Source organism: Delphinapterus leucas, chromosome 3, assembly GCF_059928025.1.
Source record: "Delphinapterus leucas isolate spDelLeu-1000000601 "Yukka" chromosome 3, BTC_Dleu_Yukka2, whole genome shotgun sequence".
NCBI lineage: Eukaryota > Metazoa > Chordata > Mammalia > Artiodactyla > Monodontidae > Delphinapterus > Delphinapterus leucas.
In genome coordinates this window covers 7,820,243-7,840,635 of record NC_143131.1, presented here as the reverse complement: position 1 = coordinate 7,840,635, position 20,393 = coordinate 7,820,243, and positions in this window count along the sequence as shown.

The window sequence follows — 20,393 nt, the reverse complement described above, 5'->3', positions numbered from 1 at the left end:
TTAGATACTATCACTGAAAAATGTATTTCATATACTTTCCATATATATGCATTTTTGGCATCATGATTTATAGGAGAGAAAACTTTTATCAGAGGTATTGGTGGCAAACATCTTCTCCCAGTCCTGTTTCTTCACTTTTTTTAGTGGTGTCTTTGCACAAATGAAATTTAAAATTTTAATGTTCTAAAATTACCAATCTTCCCTTTTTAGTTAGTGCTTTTTGGGTCTAAAGTTCTCAAAAAAGCATGAGCCATAAAGGAAAAGCTTTAAAACTGAAGCACAGAATGTTAAAACCTTCTATACCATGAAAGTTATCACAGGCTAAAATTAAGTCTATGATACACTGGAACAAATGGTAATGACCATAATAATGGCTCAGATAATGTGCACCCATTAAAGACTATTTTGATGCAAATGTATTCACATATTTATTATTTATTCAATCATTATTGGCTTGTTTGTTGTGGATATTTATTTAAATAAAATTGTATATGTGCATGGACAAAAGGAATTACAAATTTAAATATATAGGAAGTTAATTTTAAAAATGTTCTTTTTCAATAATTTATTCAATCATTATATTATTATTCAATCATTCATTCATTCATTTTTATATTTGTTAATTGTTCATTTTCTAGAACAAAAGTTTCACAATGTTAGGAATTTTTAATTATTTTATTTATTTCTATAGAACAGTTCTAGGAACATAATAGCTTGTCTATGAATTGAATATTTGCCTTCACATTTTAAAATTTCATATTTTATCTTATATTTTAATATGCCTATTACAAGTCATTGAGAAGGCAAGAAAAACAATTTACTAAACAGTGTTTAGCTGAATGATGAATGAATTTCTGCACTTTAAGGAGGTACGGGAGATATGTGCAAAATATATAGATAAAGTTGCTCACTACAGCATTATGTATACCACTGAAACATTGAAAGTTATCTAAATGCACAGCTTTAGGAAGCTGGTTAAGTAAATGGTGTTCTTTATCTGAGATGTCCAGGATGGTCGCCACTATCCACAAATGACTGGTAAGCACATGAAATGTGGCAGCGAGGGAACTGAAATTTTATCATATTTAACTTAAATTTAATTTTGAATAGCCACATATGGTTTGTGGCTACAATACTGGACAGTGCAGATCTAAACCATGAGACTAATAGAATCCAAAGGGCTGGGTGCATTCACTTGAAATTTGTTGCCAATTTTATTATCCAAAAAACGTGTGTGTGTGTGTGTGCGTGTGCATGTGTGTGTGTGTGTAAAAGTATGGAGATCTTTTATTCTTCTGAATTGAATTAGTATTTAAAACTAAGTCCCACTATAAAAAGATAGATGAAAATTGTACAACCACACACGCGTGCACACACACTCATATATATATGTATATGATGCAAATGCTGGCCAAAATGATAGGAATGCAATATTCCTGAAATAAATTACACATGCTTGAAAAGTAGCTAACCCTCTTATTTTAAGAACATTTTTAAAATTAACTTCCTATATATTTAAATTTGTAATTCTTTTTGTCCATGCACATATAAAATTATATTTAAATAAATATCCACAGCAAACAAACCAAGTACCCAATAAAGTGTATGTTTCCTATTTGAAATTAAGCAATTGAAACTACATAACTGACCAACTATTACCAATTTTAAATCAAAAAGGTCTGAACAATTTGCCAAAAATGCACTCCTACCCCAAAACTCAAACAAACTGAATATCAAGTGCTTCTTAAATTTTCATAACTTTTAATAGAATTGGTACTTGAAGGCAACCATTCAAATATGTAGCAGGACAAACAATAAATGCTGGAGAGGATGTGGAGAAAAGGGAACCGTCTTGCACTGTTGGTGGGAATGTAAATTGATACAGCCACTATGGAGAACAGTATGGAGGTTCCTTAAAAAACTAAAAATAGAACTGCCATACGACACAGCAATCCCACTACTGGGCATATACCTTGAGAAAACCATAATTCAAAAAGAGTCATATACCGCAATATTCATTGCAGCACTATTTACAATAGCCAGGACATGGAAGCAACCTAAGTGTCCATCGACAGGTGAATAGATAAAGAAGATGTGGCACATATATACAATGGAATCTTACTCAGCCATAAAAAGAAACAAAATTGAGTTATTTGTAGTGAGGTGGATGGACCCAGAGTCTGTCATACAGAGTGAAGTAAGTCAGAAGGAGAAAAACAAATACCATATGCTAACACATATATATAGAATCTAAAAAAGAAAAAAAAATGGTTCTGATGAACCTAGGGGCAGGACAAGAATAAAGACTCAGACGCAGAGAATGCACTTGAGGACACGGGGAGGGGGAAGGGTAAGGTGGGACGAAGTGAGAGAGTGGCATGGACAAATATACACTACCAAATGTAAAATAGATAGCTAGTGGGAAGCAGCCGCATAGCACAGGGAGATCAGCTCAGTGCTTTGTGACCACCTAGAGGGGTGGGATAGGGAGAGTGGGAGGGAGACGCAAGAGGGAGGGGATATGGGGATATATGTATATACATATAGCTGATTCACTTTGTTATATAGCAGAAACTAACACACCATTGTAAAGCAATTATACTCCAATAAAGATGTTAAAAAAAATATGTAGCAGGCATTCAACGAATATTTGTTGATTGATGAATGGCTGTTAGTGAGGGCAACTCCCTCGCCTGGTCCCTCGTCTGTACAACAAATGTTCAAGGAAGAACACCCCCAGGCTACAGGAGGACTCAACAGGGCCATCACATAACAATGATTTGGACACATGACTTTAAAGATGTATTTGTCAAACAGTCAAGTACAGAAAGTCACACAGGTGAATACAATGCACACCCACGTACCTACCAAGAAGCCTGCCTTGCCATCTGAGGCTGAACTGATTATAAAATCACCACTTTTTTCCATCACCAAATCTTGGAGGGGGATGTAACTGGGATGACACATGGGAAGCGGAGAGAGGACCAGGTTGGGAAGAAACAGCAGGGTGGTTTTCAGCCATAGTCCCCGTCTCTTCACATTTTGGGGACAGTCACTGACCCCTTTGAATATCTAGTGAAAACTGTTGAAACATATCAGTATATACAAAAATATTTCATAGAATTCAAGATGATTCCTGAAAACCCAGGAAATCTGTCGTAAACCCCTGCTCTGGGCTCGAATGTCCAGCGAGAGTCTGATACCTGATGGAGGCTGTGAATGACAAAACAAAGGTGGGTTTGACCCAGGACCCTCTTTGCTGGGACTTGTAGACACTCAGTGATTAAAGAAGTTGGTCTGGCTACCCAGTGATATACTTTTAGGCCTTAAGGAATCACATTTGAAGTCTCTGTGGGCTTACTAAGAGCTTTATACATATATTGTCTCAAAAGAACCACACGATGGAAATGCACATGTGTTCATCAAACCCCACCCAGATCCTTATTTACAGCAAGTAAACATTTGGTGACTGTAATTATAATCAAATATGTACTTCCTGTCCCCAAATAACCACTTCTTTATTAAGAATAGCATATTGTCTTCATCACAGTCAAAATACAAAAATATGTTCAGTCTCCACAATACCATGGGAACTCTCAAGTTCTCTCACACAGGACAAAAGTGCTCAGATGAATTAACGCTTTTGCTGAAAAATCAAGGCAAATCCCTTCATTTATTTTTTGTTTATTTTTAATTTAAAAGGTGATAAATGTAAGTTTAAGCATATTCGAAATGTGACTAATCATTTTCTTTTCTATAGATAGCCTCGGCATAGCTAGCTTCAGCACTGAAGTAACTAATGAATTCACATTTATTTGTTTCTTTATTTAAACCTGACCTTTTAATGTAATGCTCTTTTTACAGACTCAGGGTGTTACCTAGTCCAAGCTGGCTCTGCTCACTCACAACAGGCCAATGAATCGGAGACGAGGAGTTGAGGCAAGGAGTACAACTATTCGGAAAGCCGGCAGACCGAGAAGATGGCAGATGAGTGTCTCGGAAAAACCATCTCATTGGGGTTTGGATGCCAGTTTCATTTATAGCACAGACAGGGGGAGGAGATGAGGAAGTAAAGTAAAAAGGCCGTAAGTTTTGCAAATGTCCCCTGGAATGGCCAGCCTCGGAGGGGATGTGTTACTTTCTTCTTTCTTGCAGCCGTCCACAGGTGGACAGGGTCAGGGTGCTTCCCTGAACAAAGGCACTTTGGTTTAACATTCAGGCAGAGAGGCAGGGTTCCCCGAGGCAGGCCATTCTGTATAGACAGTATCCTTTTAGTGAACCAAAGCAGCGGAAGCAAAGGTTAAAGTAAAAGAAACAGATCCAACATGGAGTCAGATTTGGCTCTTCCCTGTTACAAGGATGCTTGAATGGCTTGTTTTTACTTGCTGAATTCGAAGCCCTCCATGTTTCTTAAATAGTTCATGCCATAGTGGGATTTTCATAGTAACACTAGCGAGGACTCATCATTTGTCATGCTTTGCCATGCTTACTATTTCCCCACATTTTCTCTTATATTTTGAGAAAGCAAAGGGGGGGGTCACACTCGTGCCCCTGTGTCTGTGCACCGAGGGTGAATATTATGGTAACAGTGTTCTGAAGTCCAAGGGCACCCGTCAGTCCTCCTAACAGATGCGTTCTCGTGCAGTAGAGGGTCCTGCCTGACAAGCCCTGCTCCACGCACAGTCTGTGGCCGCTCTGCACCCTCTGGTGCTGGGGTCTTGCTCACCATACTCCCCTCCGCTATGTGAAGGGATGAACTGCTTGTCCTTACAATGCTTCTTGAAATGATGTCTCCAGGCCCAACTGAGTTAAATTGAACTTTAAGAACAGATGGAGGTAAGATGTGCTCCTGTTTTACAGTTGGACCACTTTGTCCTTCCTTTTCTTTTCTGAAAAGTGTAACAGTAAGATACAGAACTTTCTCAACACAAGATGCCTAAGCCCAAGGAACATGCCATTAAAAGAAACGATGAGAGAGCCCTATTGCATTTCAGTGGTGATCCATGATCTCTGAAACTCATTAGGGGATAATGTCCTATGTCTTGACTGTTCTAGTATCTACATAGGATCGTAGATTTGTTCAACCTCATGAAAATGTATACTTAAAATGTTGCGTCTTATTGTATGTAAGTTTTATCTCAATAAACTTCACCTGAAGTCTTTAGGGGAGCACAGGTTATGGGGGATGATTTAGAATTGGGCCTCCAGTTCCAAAGGCCCATTTGGAATGTTCTTCCTTGGCCTTCTAACTGGGTCCCAAGAAACAACCACCCCCAGGAGTGACCAATTAAAGACCTTCACAACTGACCAGCACAGCACTGGACCTTTCCTTCAGGAGTAAGATGAAGGTGGGCCATAAAATTTCATCATATCAAAAAAGAATAACAATAAAGAATGTATTTTAAGTATTTAAAAATACTATACAGTTCTAAACCTTTAGTATGAGTAGACTACTAAAAGGAAAAAATATATAACTTCCTTTAAAATTTTTTTTAACTTCTGAGCTCTCCTGAAAATTAATAAGAAGGACAATCTATTCTGGCACATTTATGGTTGAAAATGATAAATGCTGAAATATTATAAAAAGGAGAACTTATATAAGAACACATCTTTCTACCATCTGTTTTGAGTGACCAGACCAAAAAGGGTGGGAAGGAGAGACCACAGAACGTTTATAAAATGTGTGATGTTCAAGAAATATTTCTTAGGAGAATAAATTATATTATATTCCAAGGCTTCAAGCATGTGAGGCACAGCAGGTCCAACTTCTGCTAACATTCTTAAAAATGATATTTGGGTGATTTTATTCTCTTAGAAAGAAAAAAGCAAGGTTTTGCAATAAAGGTTCACACTCGTTAAGTCTTGGCACCCAAAGCTCTGGAAGAGAGTCTGTCAACCATCAAAATACTGCTTTTCACTGATGAAAGATTTGGAATACAGACTCTCATTTCCAGAGGGATACTTAAAAACAATGCAGTTAAAATGTGGATCAAGAAGAAAAGATTGCTTTTTCCCTTTCTTTTTTTTTTTTGCTTTTTCCCTTTCTTAACAAGTCAGTTTATCTGAAGAGATTTATACCAGTTCTACAGCTGGTTTCATGAGAAAGAGCCTCTTCTAAGTTTATCAGGAGTCTGTATTCATGGAAGAAATTATGACAAATGTATTGTTCCTTCCAATCATTAATTCTGTTCAACTCTACCTCCACATATTACAGGATTCTTATTAAGCAATGGATAGTAACATTTTAATTAAATGGTACAACTTTGTACTGATTTCATTATTTCTGCTAACATACTGTTTAGGCAATAAAATTAAATATATACAGAAACATATATAACAAAGCTCTCAAAGACATAAGCTAGAAAAATAACAAAAGGTAACAGGCATAATTCTAGACAAAGTGTAGTCATGGAGTATCTTTCAAAGGGATCTGGGACCTCTGTAGGACTCTCCAACTCTTTTTCAACTAGTTACCTAATAATTCCATACTGGACACTCAAAGGTAGATACACAGTAGTATGCAATGGAAAACATAGTCGCCAACTCTTGAAATAAGCTCCCTCCAAAAATAGGATTTTCCAGAGTTGACCAGCAGACTGACACTACTCGTGTCCAGGTGTCAGTGTTGGCGACTGATCGATCACTGAACCTTTGGGGGTTTACTAGTGTTTGGCACACAGTGGGCTTTCTTAAATATTTTGAATAGTAAAAGAATACATGAATAACGATGAATAAGTATCCATGTTGCCTTTTTAAAAAAATTTTACTTTATATTGGAGTATAGTTGATTTACGAGGTTGTGTTAGTTTCAGGTGTACAGAAAAGTGATTCAGTTATACATATACATATAATCTATTCTAGTATCCATGTATCCCTAAAAGAAAACCACAGACACTATTATTTCTAAACACGTGTTTTGTGGGTCTCTAGATGGAAGCCTGGACTTACTGAGAGAAAATATGAAGCAAAATAAGAACTCAAACGTGGACACGTCCTGTCAGTGGAAACTAGGTCAAGTCATTTAACGCTGAGTCTCAAATTGCCATTTTTTTAATCGGGATAATAATATTATTTTTATGACTTTCAGGAGGGTTAAAATAACTGTGAATGTAAATTACGAAGTCCCTGAATCATAACCATCATGAACTCAGACTAATTTTCCTTCCTTTGTTTCCTCCTTTCTCAAACAATATTTTTAGAGCCACTGATAGAGTGAAATGTCATACAATGAGGACTTATCCTTGAAGACAAACTTTGCAGAAGGTTTTGAATACGATAGTACGTATAGGTTAAGAGATGAATAAAGAAACACCTAATTCTGTCTGTGAGAGGTCAGGAAATATTTCTCAAAGTAGGTTTCTCTAGACCTGATTTTAAGAAGATGAATAGGAATTCTGTGGTCAGAGAGAAAAGATGGGGCAGAGAAAAGAGAGGATGTCATGGAGTATCAACCATGGAGTATAAAGTTCCAGGGGCCTCAGGGAGCAGCAGATCTGGGGATTTTTTTTTTTTTTTTTTTTTCGGTACGCGGGCCTCTCACTGTTGTGGCCTCTCCCATTGCGCAGCACAGGCTCCAGATGCGCAGGCTCAGCAGCCATGGCTCACAGGCCCAGCCGCTCCACGGCATGTGGGATCTTCCTGGACCGGGGCACGAACCCATGTCCCCTGCATCGGCAGGCAGACTCTCAACCACTGTGCCACCAGGGAAGCCCAAGATCTGGGGAATTTTTAAGGGGATTAGTATGGCTGAGATGTTGAGTGTGAATGGAATTCTGGGTGAAGATGGTGGGCCTGTGACGGTACCCAGGAGCCTGTGCTGTCTCAGGTAGGTGATAAGGGGCCACGAAGGTGTGATGTAGAGGAGTGGATTGAGCCTGGATGCAGGAAGACAAGGCACAGGGATGCCAGGTATGGGGTGAGAGCATTCCTCCAGGATAGTAGAGGATCAGGAAGCAAGAGTTCATGGCTAAGAGTGAAATAGACATATCATAGGGTCTTATCAACTGGCTTAGTCATCAATGAGTTGTCAGAGGTTGTCTAAAGAAATAATGTTAATTCCAAGTAGTTCATATAAATGCAATTTTCAATTCAGTGTCACAAACATGGATTGGATCACTGCCATCAAGATCCTCTGCAGAACAAGGGTCAAAGTCTAATTCTTCCCAGCCATGCTCATACTGGCAATACATTTCTTATTGAACGATACTCCTGGGGACAGAGATTTTTGGATCCAGTACACTGTTAATGGTTAACTTTCTCTATGGTAAGTATATGTTACAACAAAATTGGCATATACTGCTTCTGAACTTTGAAAAATCATTTCTTGGTCAACTTCACAGAAACCGAGAAGGTCTGGGTTACAGTGTTAATTGTCAGAAAGTTCTTAAATGTCATTTAAGGAAAAGATGATCCACTTAGATCAATAGAGAGAATTTTAGAATTAGAATTTACCACTGTGGGTAGGGCTTAATCTGCATCCTCACTTTTGGAATGCTGGAATGTCAAGGCAGGACTTCAAGAGCTCTATTTGCAAAGAATTTCTAGAGTCCCAGGAAAACAAAGAAGAGAAGAACAGCAGCCAATGGTCTGGCCACTCAATGAGGGCATTCTGACTCCCCAAGAGGGAAGCCATGGATTAAAGGAGAAGGTAGAGGTGCTCCACGTAGATTTTGTGAAGCAGGAACTGACTGAAAGTTTGGGTCTGTCCAGGACGCTGTAGATATTAGCTGGAGAGAGATATGTACGTGCACCCTACATGCTCCCCACACAGCTCGCATGCTCCCCAGTCTCCTGCGCAGGGACTACAGCTAATGCACCATGAGAAATTTGAAAGCAAGACAGCCAGGTGACTTTGTAGGGCCCTAAAATGAATGTTGGTCACTTAAAAATCAGATCATCACAATTTGGCCAAAAGAGTCATAATCACATGGAAAGAGCCATTTAGATTTCAGAAGCACTGGAGGAAACATCCAGCAGCAAATGAGCATTTGCTTATGAAATGCTTTGTCTTTAGAAAGCAAACTGCAGAAACCTATGGGTATAAGAGACCCCAGTTTGGTAAACTCTAGTGTTGTTTCCAGACAGTCTCTGCACCATCCTGTGGGAAAACTCCATTTCATTCAGTTCCATCATCTTCAAACTTGGTCATGTGACTTGTGATGCCCTTCCTGTCAAGGGAACTGTATTTCTCTTTTCAACTAACATGAGGTTTGAACAAAGACTTATCAGGGAAAGCGACATGAGCCACTTCTGAGCAGAAGCTTTAAGTGCCAAAACATGACTCTGCCCTCTCAATTCCCGTTGTCATGAGCCCAGTAATGTTCTAGATGGGAACAGTCCCTCCACCTGGGACCTGGGGGAAAGAAGATGTAGTGAGGACTACAGTAATTATCTGTGATGAGAACATAATGTGAGCAAACAGAACTCTGCGGGGAGCCACTGAGACCCATTTGTTATGGCAGCATAACATCACCTATCCTGACTACTCTGCCTCGTTCATAGTGTCCACGGTCCTCGGTAGGGATTATAAAATAATTCCAGCAGGACAGAGCCCATAGCTGTTACGTAACACTACTGACTTTATGCATGACTTTCTAACTTTCTTTTTCAGTATTGTTGTCCCCACCTACAGACCACCTGTAATTATGTGCTGCTGACTGCAGATGCAGCAGACACTGCTCAGCCATAGGCTCTGCCTTCAAATGAATGCGCTCAGCCTGCTACCTCTCCTCATAGGGCAAGCGATGAAGGCAGACAAGTAAATATTATGGCTGCATGTTTATTTTTAATTTCATAAAGTTCATTTATATGCAGATTACAGATGGCTTTGGGGTTCTAGGCAAGTTGCCAGAAAGATTCTTTAGGTCCTAAAGTCTGGGCATACAGTCTTGACTTGCCTGCAGTTGCAGCATATTTCAATGATTAAAGTGTTTGAGCCTGAAGACAGATTTCAGATCCACTGTTATTAAGAAGAGGTATTCAAGCTCCTGGCAAAAGCAGAGGCTCTAATAGCTTGCTCTAAAGGGATATAATAATTGGGAGCCACTGTGCAGGACTGAAATAGAAACAGTTTAAGCAAAGAGACATAGAGCACAAGTGGCATATAGGTTCCTGACGTCAAAACTCTACTAGCTGTTCATTCTTACGCACAATTTTTTCTCTGCAGGATTTTATTTTCTCACCCATTTTTAATTATTGACTTTTATATTTTGAGATATATATGTGTATATATATTATATAAATATATTTTATGAAGTAGATTCATTATGATTACTTTAAGTAGGTAATGCTATTTTTTTCTCTTTTTATAATGAAGAGAAAAATCATTTTTTTTATAAAGAAATCATGGATTTAGACACACTTGAGTTGCTAATGTTTGAATTTTCTGGGCAAAATTATCTAATTTAGAAATATTATTTGGTTTAATGTGTTTAATTTGGCCCTATGAAAAAATAAAAGCAGTTTCACAAATGCTATTTCTTGCTGCCAGGTTCAGCCTTGAGATGGGCATGTGTCAATCTAACCAGTGATGGCTTCATTTCAGCTGTGCATGGATCCCAGAAGGAGGATCCGAGACTTTAAGAAACTTCCTTCTATGAAAGGGACCCTCTTACACTGCTGGTGGGAATGTAAACTGGTGCAGATACTATGGAGAACAGTATGGAGGGTCCTTAAAAAACTAAAACTAGAACTACCATATGACCCAGCAATCCCACTCCTGGGCACATATACAGAGAAAACCATAATTCAAAAAGACACATGCACTCCAATGTTCATAGCAGCGCTATTTACAATAGCCAGGACATGGAAGCAACCTAAATGTCCATCAACAGAGGAATGGATAAAGAAGATGTGGTACATATATACAATGGAATATTACTTCACCATAAAAAGGAACAAAATAGTGCCATTTGCAGAGACGTGGACAGACCTAGAGATCGTCATACAGAGTAAAGTAAGTCAGAAAGAGAAAAACAAATATCATATATCGCTTATATGTGGAATCTAGAAAAATGGTACAGAAGAACTTGTTGGCAAAACAAAAATAGAGTCACAGATGTAGAAAACAAACTTATGGACACCAAGGTGGGAAGGGGGTGGGATGAATTGGGAGGTTGGGATTGACGTATATACACTAATATGTATAAAATAGATAACTAATGTATAGCACAGGGAACTCTACTCAATGCTCTGTGGTGACCTAAGTGGGAAGGAAATGCAAAAAAAGAGTGGATATATGTATACATATAACTGATTCACTTTGCTGTACAGCAGAAACTAACACAACAATGTAAAGCAACTGTACTCCAATAAAAATTGAAGAAGAAAAGAAACTTCCTTCCATTGAATTTAGGAAGATGGAGCAGCTTGTGGGGAGCAGGAGATTGTGTGACATTGCCCTTGAGCTTCACCAGTGAAGCAGTGAGCCCCGAGAAAAGCTTTTCACGGAAGAACCGCTGCCATGGTGCCCAGCAGGAGGTTGGAAGTGGTGAGGGAAGAAGCGGAGCCTCTGTACTTGAAGAAACTAAAGCAAGTGAAAGTAGAAAGCAGGTCAGCACCACCTGAAAGCCCTGCTCAGTGCAAAATGCCGTGTGTCAGCTCTCAGTGCGGACAGCCTAAGATCCACTTGCTCAGGAGGAAGGACATCAGGTGTGCCATTGATAATGAGGAACAAGAAGGCTGGAGAGCTCAGAAGGTATCTAGTTTTGGAGGCTTGTTAGAAATGCCGAGAAAGCGCCCCTTTGTACTTATGCTGTAGAACCAGGGCGCCTGCTGGCTCTGGCTCCCCAGGTACATCCACCTGCCCATGTGTGCCCTCACCCAGAAGAGACATCACGCAAGACCCGAACCAGGATCTGCTCCAATAAACGTCCAGGACCTCCCGGGCTGAGTTAGGGGCTCCCCGCTCATGCCACCCAGCCCCCATACTCAACTCCAGCAGCACAGAAATCTCACTACCCTAACTCTCTAAGTATCTGTCTTGTCCACTAGATTACGAGTTCAGGGAGGGCACAGAACAGTTCCTAACCTGAGTCTCTACCAAAGGGCCACGGGATGAGAGAATGAATAAGATGAGGACGCCAGGGGCCCCAGCCCTGGGTCCTGGATTCGCCCACTTCCAGGGGTGACACAGGCAGCCCTCCCCTTGAGGAGACATCCTACACAGGAGCAGCTTCTTGCCAGATAGCAGCAATGCGGCGTGTTGACTCTTTGGGGGTGTGCAGAAATAGCACATTCTCAAAGCAGACCCCAGCCCCACAAGCTCGTGGAACTTGAGGTTGAGTAGTAATACACACTGAACAAATACATAGGGAAACAGGCACTAGAAAGGATGCAAAGTCCTTTATGGCGAAAGCGTAAGGGTTTAGGAGAAGGAATGGAGTCCTACTTGGGTCTGGAAGAGTCAGTTTCTCTAAGGAGGTAACAACTGAAGCTGAGACCTGAGGAAGGAGAAGGGACTGAGGGAAGGAAGCAAGGGCAGAACTTTCTGGAGTAATCTGGAAGTGGTGCCTGATTGCAGGGGGCTGAGGGAAGGGCAGCGCTGGCTGCAGGCACGGGAGCCTGCATTGGAATCCCAGCTCCGTCACCTACATGCTGCGTAGCCGTGGGCAAGTCCCTTCGTCTCCCCAGGCCTCTGTTTTCACATCCAGAAAAGGGTGGGAGGAATTTTATTACCTGGGTTAAGTAAGATGAAACATGTTAAACACTTGGGATTAAATAAAATGAAATATGTTAAACACAGTCAGCGCAAATAAATGCTGTTGGCAATCATTCTATGATTGTCGTTGTATTCCTTATGCACCATCATTCATTCAATGCCTGCTCTGGGCAGGGCACTGTGAGAAAATGTTACATGAACTGGATTTCTGTTCTGTCTTGTATGGGGGAGAGCACGAGGATCAGTACAGGAAAATGTAAACGCTTCATTAGTGTATGTTCAAGGCATTTCACACCTACTAATGCAGGGGGCTTTATGGTGCATTGTTGTACAGATGAAAGGGAACAGTGAGAGCAGGGAGGAAGCTCATCTTTGATGAATAGCTTCCAAAGACAGAAGAAATGAATTGTTGCCAATGGTTCTGGAAATGATCATTTGGAGGTAGAAATTTCCTCCCGCTTCTGCAATGATCCCTCTGCAAAGACCGGGCGCTCAGACCTCACTCGAAACAGCTGTGGTGGCTCCGATAACACATCCAATTGCCAAGCCTTTAGGGACTGTGGCTGAGCTGTGGGTCAGGTGGGGATTACCAGGGAATTGCAATTGCAGAGAAGAACAAACGTGCAAAAGGGTTGCTTATCAGCAGGAGTGGGACCCACTGATGGCGCCCTAAAGGATTATGATGCTCTGTCACCTTCAAAATCACCTTCGGGAGAAGCAACTGCCCTTCTAACAGATAGGCCAAGTTCTCCAAGTACAAAAGCTTTGGCGCATTTAAAATAAATACAGTGGAAATGCGTCACTTTTCTAAGCTCGGACTTCTGTGACCGTTAGGGTTGGGTAGGGTGGATCTGGACAGGTGTTTATTCCCTACCCTAGAAACTTCTGCGAGTACCTCCGGGATGCAACGGGCATTTATTTGTCTGCTTCACAGGCACACTCATCCTCCCACAGCTGGTTCTTTCTTTGACAGGGAGGAGAAACTTCCCCCTGATTTGTAAGTAGCCAGCACCGCAATTCACCAGTAGGGAGCCAGCTCTCTAATAAGCTACTTTTCTTTTCCATGTAAAGACGAGAAAGGCAGAAAGGCATCTGTTCGTGGACACTGAACTTGGTAGCTAAATCAGGATGGCTCACAGAAACACTGTATAATGGGATAAGGAAGGATACCTAAGGGTGAGGTGTGTGTCTGCGGTCACCAGCTGCCTAGACAGCCCCCAATATTCCACTCCTGCTGCTGTTCACACCTGTTACCCCCTCCCCTTGGATGTGGGCTGGACCCAGTGACCTGCTCCAATGACCAGACTGTGCAAAGGTGATGGGTCAGATGTCACTTCCAAGATGAGGTGACAAAGACTGTGACTCTGTCTTGCTCTTAACTTCTCTCTTGCTGATACGCTGTTGCCCTATCCCTTGCTTGCTCTGAAGCAGCTAGCGGCCGTGTTGTGAGCTGCCCTATGGAGAGGGCTCAGAAGCAAGAAGCTAAGGCCACCAGCCAATAGCTCATGAGAAACTGAGGCCATCAGACCAACAGTCCGTGAGAAACTGAATCCTGCTGACAACTAAGTGAGCTTGGGTCCATCCCCAGCAGATCTTAGGATGTCTCTGTCCCAGACAACAGCCTTGAGACCCCAGAGTCAGAGGGTCCAGCAAGACTGTGCCTGGATCACTGACCCACAGAAACTGTGAGACAGATAATAAATGTTGTTTTGAGCCACTAAACCTGGGGTGGGGGGAATTTGTTACACAGCTCGAGATGACTACTACACACACACTTAGTATAGTTACCCAGAAATGAAGGAACTGAGGGGCCAAGTTAGAGGAGCAGGGGTAAGGCAACCCAAAGGTTAGAGACAGAGGAAGCCCACAGGCCTCTAACCCAGACCCCAGGCTGGAGGGAAAAGGATGGAAATGATGTTAGCAGAGCCTAGAAGTTATTGGACAGAACCAAACTGGTCCAGTCCATCAGGAGCTGGCAGCACAGAGGAGAAGCAAGTCTGAGGAAAGAAAGGAAGAAGTGTTGTTGGTTTTTCCTTCCTGTGTCCCCCAGACTCCTGCTGGTGCTGGTGCAGAGCCTGAAGCAACCTCTGCTGGGTCAGACCCTGCGATGCAGAGCAGAGAGGAGAAGTACAAGGGGTAGGCTGGGCCAAACAGGACCAGGCCTGGCCCCAGAAGCACCCCCATCAAACACCCAGGATTACTCGTGCTCTCTCCTTGGGAATCTGTCTCAGTTCGGACTCCCAGATTTAACCTGGTTTTCGTTTATTTGTGATTCAATATGGGGGGAGTTTCCTGGAAATGCTCCCCATCACTCTTCCTTGTTTTACTCACCCTCCTTGCAGATGAGAGCGCTGTGATGGGTGAGACTGGAGATGGGACTGGCCTGTGTGGTGAGCTGAACAATGCCTTCCCCCAAGACGCCCACGTCCCAATCCTCAGAACCCGTGGATGCAACCTTACGGGGAAAGAGGGACTTTGCAGATGCGATTAAGGTAAGGGTCTTGAGAGGAGGAGAGTGTCCTGGATGGTCCAGGTGGGTCCAAGAATACAGGGATTTTTATAAGAGGAGGGGTAGAAGGATCAGAGAGGAAACAGGAGATGTGGTGATGGAAGCGAGAAGTTGAAATGATGCAGGAATGTGGGAAGCTTCCGGAAGCTGGAAAAGGCAAGGGGACGATTCTCCTCTAGAGCCTTGAGAAGGAGCCGACCTGCCAAACCTTGACTTCATCCCCAGTGGAGTGGATTGCATCCTTTTAAGACCTCCAGCACTGGGGGAGAATAAAATTAAGTCTTTTAAGCCACCAAATTTCTGGTTACTTTTTACAGCAGCTCTAGTAAACAAATACTGTCTGCTCACCTCAGCAATCCTCCCTGGCTCTGTGGGATCTTCCTATGAAAGGGAGCACAGGTTCTGGTGGGTGGGCTCTTCCTCCAGGGGAAGCGGTCAAACCCAGGTGGGGAGTGGAAAAGGATGAGGTGAAGTGCTAGCAAGCTCACTTGCTCTGTGGTCCTAATGGACCCCCGTCTCTCTGAGTCCTGAGTGTATCTCTCAGCTGGTTTTGAAAGAAGGGGAATCTAATATGATATGTGCTCCTGAACCTCAATCAGCTTCATGTGTGTGAGGGGAATCGGTAACCGTCTTGGTAGAAACTCTGTGTGTGTGTGTGTGTGTGTATCTCCTAATGGTTCTGTTTTCATGGAGAACACTGTCTGAAACACAGACACTAATCAAAAGAAAGCTGCCATAGTCATAGCAACTTCGATAAAACAGACTTCAGGATAAGGAAGATTATCAAGGACAAAGAGGAACCATACATAATGGAAAAGAGTGAATTCTCCAAGAACAAATAATAATCCTAAATGCATATCCAACAACAACAGAGAGTCAAAACATATGAGGCAAAAACTGATAGGACTGAAAGAAGAGACAACTCCACTATCATAGTTGGTGACTTCATATCCCTCTCTCAGTAATTGATACACCAAGTCAGCGTAAAAATCAGTAACAGTAAAAAGGACCTGAACCACAGGATCAATCGATTTGACCTTCTTGACATTTATAGAACACACCATCGTACAACAGCAGAAAACAAGTTCTTCTCAGAAACACATGGAAAATTCACCACAATAGACCACATCCCAGGTGATAAAACCAACCTGAACAAAATGAAAACAAAAATTCCACCTGTCAAAATTTGTGAGATGCAGCAAGCACAGTGCTTAGAGGGAAATTTATAGTATTAAATTCGAATGTTAGAAAAGAAGATCTATTATATATGACATAAGCTTTCATCTGGGAAATTAGAGAAAGAAGAGAAAATTAGACACAAAGCAAGTAGAAGGAAGGAGATAAAATTAGAGCAGAAATTAATGGAATTAAAATCAGGTAATGATAGAGAAAAGCCATAAAAATCAAATATGGTTGTTTGAAAAGATCAATAAAATTGATAGACTTCTATCTGGTTGACCAACAATTTAGAATAACTGGAGGGATTTATAATGTATTTGTTTTATATGGTGCAGTATCTTTGCATTTAAAAGAATTATGCTGTTTCTACTTCCCAGTTGGATTATTGAATCAGAGTCTAAACCAGCGTGGTGATAACAAACAAATTGATAAAGGCCAGGTGGTCACTAAGCCTACAGTTTTGGCAATTGCCACTGGGTGAAAAGCTCTGGAGAATTCCATGGAGGGACCAAGGAAGTGGTCCTTAAGATTAGGAGCCTGTGTGGCATCACTTTGCTGCCTGCACATCTGTTCTCTGATCTATCGAGCCACGCTCGTTTCACATACAGGTTTCTGAGTTTCCAAGGGTCGTTCAGGGTAAACTGATTGTTCTTCTTGAGTTTTTTTTTTTTTGTTTCTTTTTCATTAAAAAACAAATACAGAAAGCAAGAAAAAAGAGAGCTCCAAGTGACTTGTGTCTGCATCTGGAAAAAGAATGTGTACTGAAGTCTTTCCAGTCGGAACCCCACAGTCAATACTTCTTCTAACTGAATTTTCTCCGCACTGCCTCATAACAAACACCTGAGCCCCATTTCACAACCACACCAACACCAGAAACCTTTTATTTCTCAGTAGGCCTGCTCTTTTCCCTTTCATTATTTTACAGAACAGTTTTTACACAGATGCTTTGCACTTTGTTTACATAATCATAAAAGAATAGAGCTGGAAGAGCAATCGGGATCATTTTCTCCAAGCCCCTCATTTCACAGATTAGGGCCCCTGGGTGGGTCCAAGGGCTGGAGTCACAAGGCTGCTTCCTTAGTGGTGGAACTGGGCCCAGAGCCCACGTTCCCATGTTCCCAGGTCAGCGTTCTCTCCTCCGTCCCTGTCTGTGTCTTCTCACTGTCACTGTCACAAAAGGTGATTATGTACACATATGCCTCCTTCCCAGATATAATCGACCATCAACAGTGGGGATGGTTCAACCTTAGGCTTTGAAAAGACCCATTCTTTTGGTGATGCTTTCACTGTCTTTCATTTAAACGATCATGGACCCTGTGTCAAAATTTTAATTCCTCCTCAGTCTGCCATGAAAGTCAAGAAAATCGCCTACAATTCTCCTTTCATCATGTGATCTCTGGGAAAGCTGAGTCTTCTATTTCATGGTTCATAACCGCGGGGGTGGGAGAACATGTTCAGAGAATTCCGTAGTGGTTAGAGGCCTGGGCCTGGATCCCATCCACACTTGCCATTTGCAAGCTGGGCAACTCTGAGCCCCCTGCTGCCACTCCCATTCTCAGGTTCCTCTCAGTAGTAGGGAGAGGTTGACTGAGTCAAGATGCTTGGGAAAGTAGATGTTAGTTAACTCAACTCAATGAAATAGTAAATGTTCATCCATTAGTTATTATCAACCCATTTTCTGGAAATGCATTTCTCAGTAAAAGACATGAAGACAGAGCTATTTCTGTTGATATTATTATTTTCTTTTGTTTGATGTGGACACACATCACATGCTCTTGCTCGGGAGAAGTCACTGATCTGCTCCAGCTTAAACCAATCACATACAACTTGCAGACAGCTAAGATCCTTAACATTCTTTGTCATGAGAAATTCTGTTACTTTATGCTTCTTCCCTTTTTTGCTTATGCAGATCACGTTTTGACCCTCATCCATTCAAAATCAATCTAATCTTAAGTGATTTGTCACATGTTCTAATTAGACAAAATTGCTTTCGACTCTTTATTCTACTTGCATTCTATCCAGTATCTCCTCCAGACTCATGTCATCAACATTGCTCTAGGGCTGCTCTCGGCATCACCTCTGTCACCAAACAAGTCTTTGATTTAAAATGTGGGACAGGCAGAGGCAGGGATGACCCTGCAGAGTACACCTGAATACTTCCTTTCACACTGCTGGGCACACTGGGTCTGCCTGCTCTGTCAGGGACGAACCCACTGGGTGGCACTGCGTTCCCAGACCCGGTTTCTCTGTCTCATCCGAAAGACCTCAGGCAGGATCTCATTAAGCGCCTTGCTAAAATACAGACTTCTTCTGTCTCCAATATCTCCCAATCTAACAGCCCACTGCATCTATGAAGAGCTTGTGTTCCCATCAGACCTTTAATAAATGGGAAGAAGCTTTGTATTTTCCCGCATATATTTTCATTTTACAAGCCTTGCATTTCATACCATCTGCTGATGTGGGCACTTCTCATGCTGCCAGTCAGCTTAAATTTTATTTTTAGATGCCAGCTTTGGGCAGACCATGAAAATTCTGCAGGCTAAATTTTCAGACGTTCTAAACAAAATGTCTCAACAATCTTTTAAGACCCCGTGAGAATGGATGGGGTCAGAAGCCGAACTCACTGAGAATCACTTGTGGTTCTTTCAAGAAAAGAGAAATGCAAACAGCTGCAAGTGGAAAGGGATCAAATAACTGATGCTTATGTAACTGTATCCTGCACACTAGTCAGGAGACTTGACTACAAACAGGCAATCGTATGTGAAACACAGCACTAGGGGAAATTCTCAGCCCAGAGAGTGAAACCTGACAGCTAAATAAGCAGATTGCTGGGAAGACCCCAAAGGACGGAATGAAAATCCTCAAGCGTCTTTTCTCCTAAGAAGGTTCTTATCTTCCCTTGAGCCTTCCCTCAATTTGACTTAATAAAAAAAAAAAGAGAGAGAGAAGCAGAGGTAGAAATGTGCAGAAACATTAAGAATCAACATTCCTTCAGCAGTATGTGCAGTCTTGTTTCAGCAGCAGCTGTCTTTGTAAAACAGAGATCCAGCCAGGATACGAGCTGTAAGAAGTGCTGATCCGTATACCCTGGGACATTTTTATTTTACTCTTTTGGAAGACTCTTTGGGGGAAATTTTTAGCAGGACCCTGCAAGCTGAAAAATGTATGGCATGTATGCCTGAATTTCCCAGTCAGTGACACATTGTTGAAAAATATTAACTGTGTTACATGAACTCTGAAGCATCTGCTCAAAATCCAGCAGAGGATGTTGAGACACATCCAGGGCACCACAGAAATAAGTGATGGGAAAAGGAGAAAAATCCCGAGTCTTACATCAGTAGTGGAGGTGTTGAGACCAATGAAATAAAAATTAACCTCATGTTCACCAGGGATGTGACACAAGTGAGGCCTCTTACAAGGTTCACAGAACAACAAGATGGAGGTCTATTTCTGAGAAAGGGTGGCTTTGGAAGTTGCATATTACAAATTTCTGAAAAATAACAAACTATGTTTAAGTGAATGGAGCAGCAGAGACATGTAAGTATTTTGTGGGGTGATAAATTATTATAGTTAGAGTGAAAATAAGATTTCTAGTTATTATTCTACAATGAGTCAATATGCCGAGTCTGATTTTGTAAATAAAGTTGTATTGGCTCACCGCCACATCTATTTGCTTGCATGTTATTCATAGGTGTTTGCAGGCTACAGCGAGCAAAGTTGAGCAGTTGCCACTGAGACCAGATGGCCCGAAAATTCGAAAATATTTACTCTGTGGTCCTTCCCATAGAAAGACTGAGAACCCCTGTTCTACAACATACACAGGCCTTTCTTTGTTGCTCTTGGTCGTACTCGTAAATCCAACTGACCATCTCACAGTCGAGTGACAGGAGAGACTTGGTATCACTTTAAATCACCTTCTAAGTTCTAAATGCAGAATCCAGGACTGCAGATGTCTTGACTATGGTAAATTGTTGGTGAAGAATTCTATTAGAGAGGACACAATCACCACCCTTTGTAAACTGCTATGAACCTGCATTTCTGTTTCTC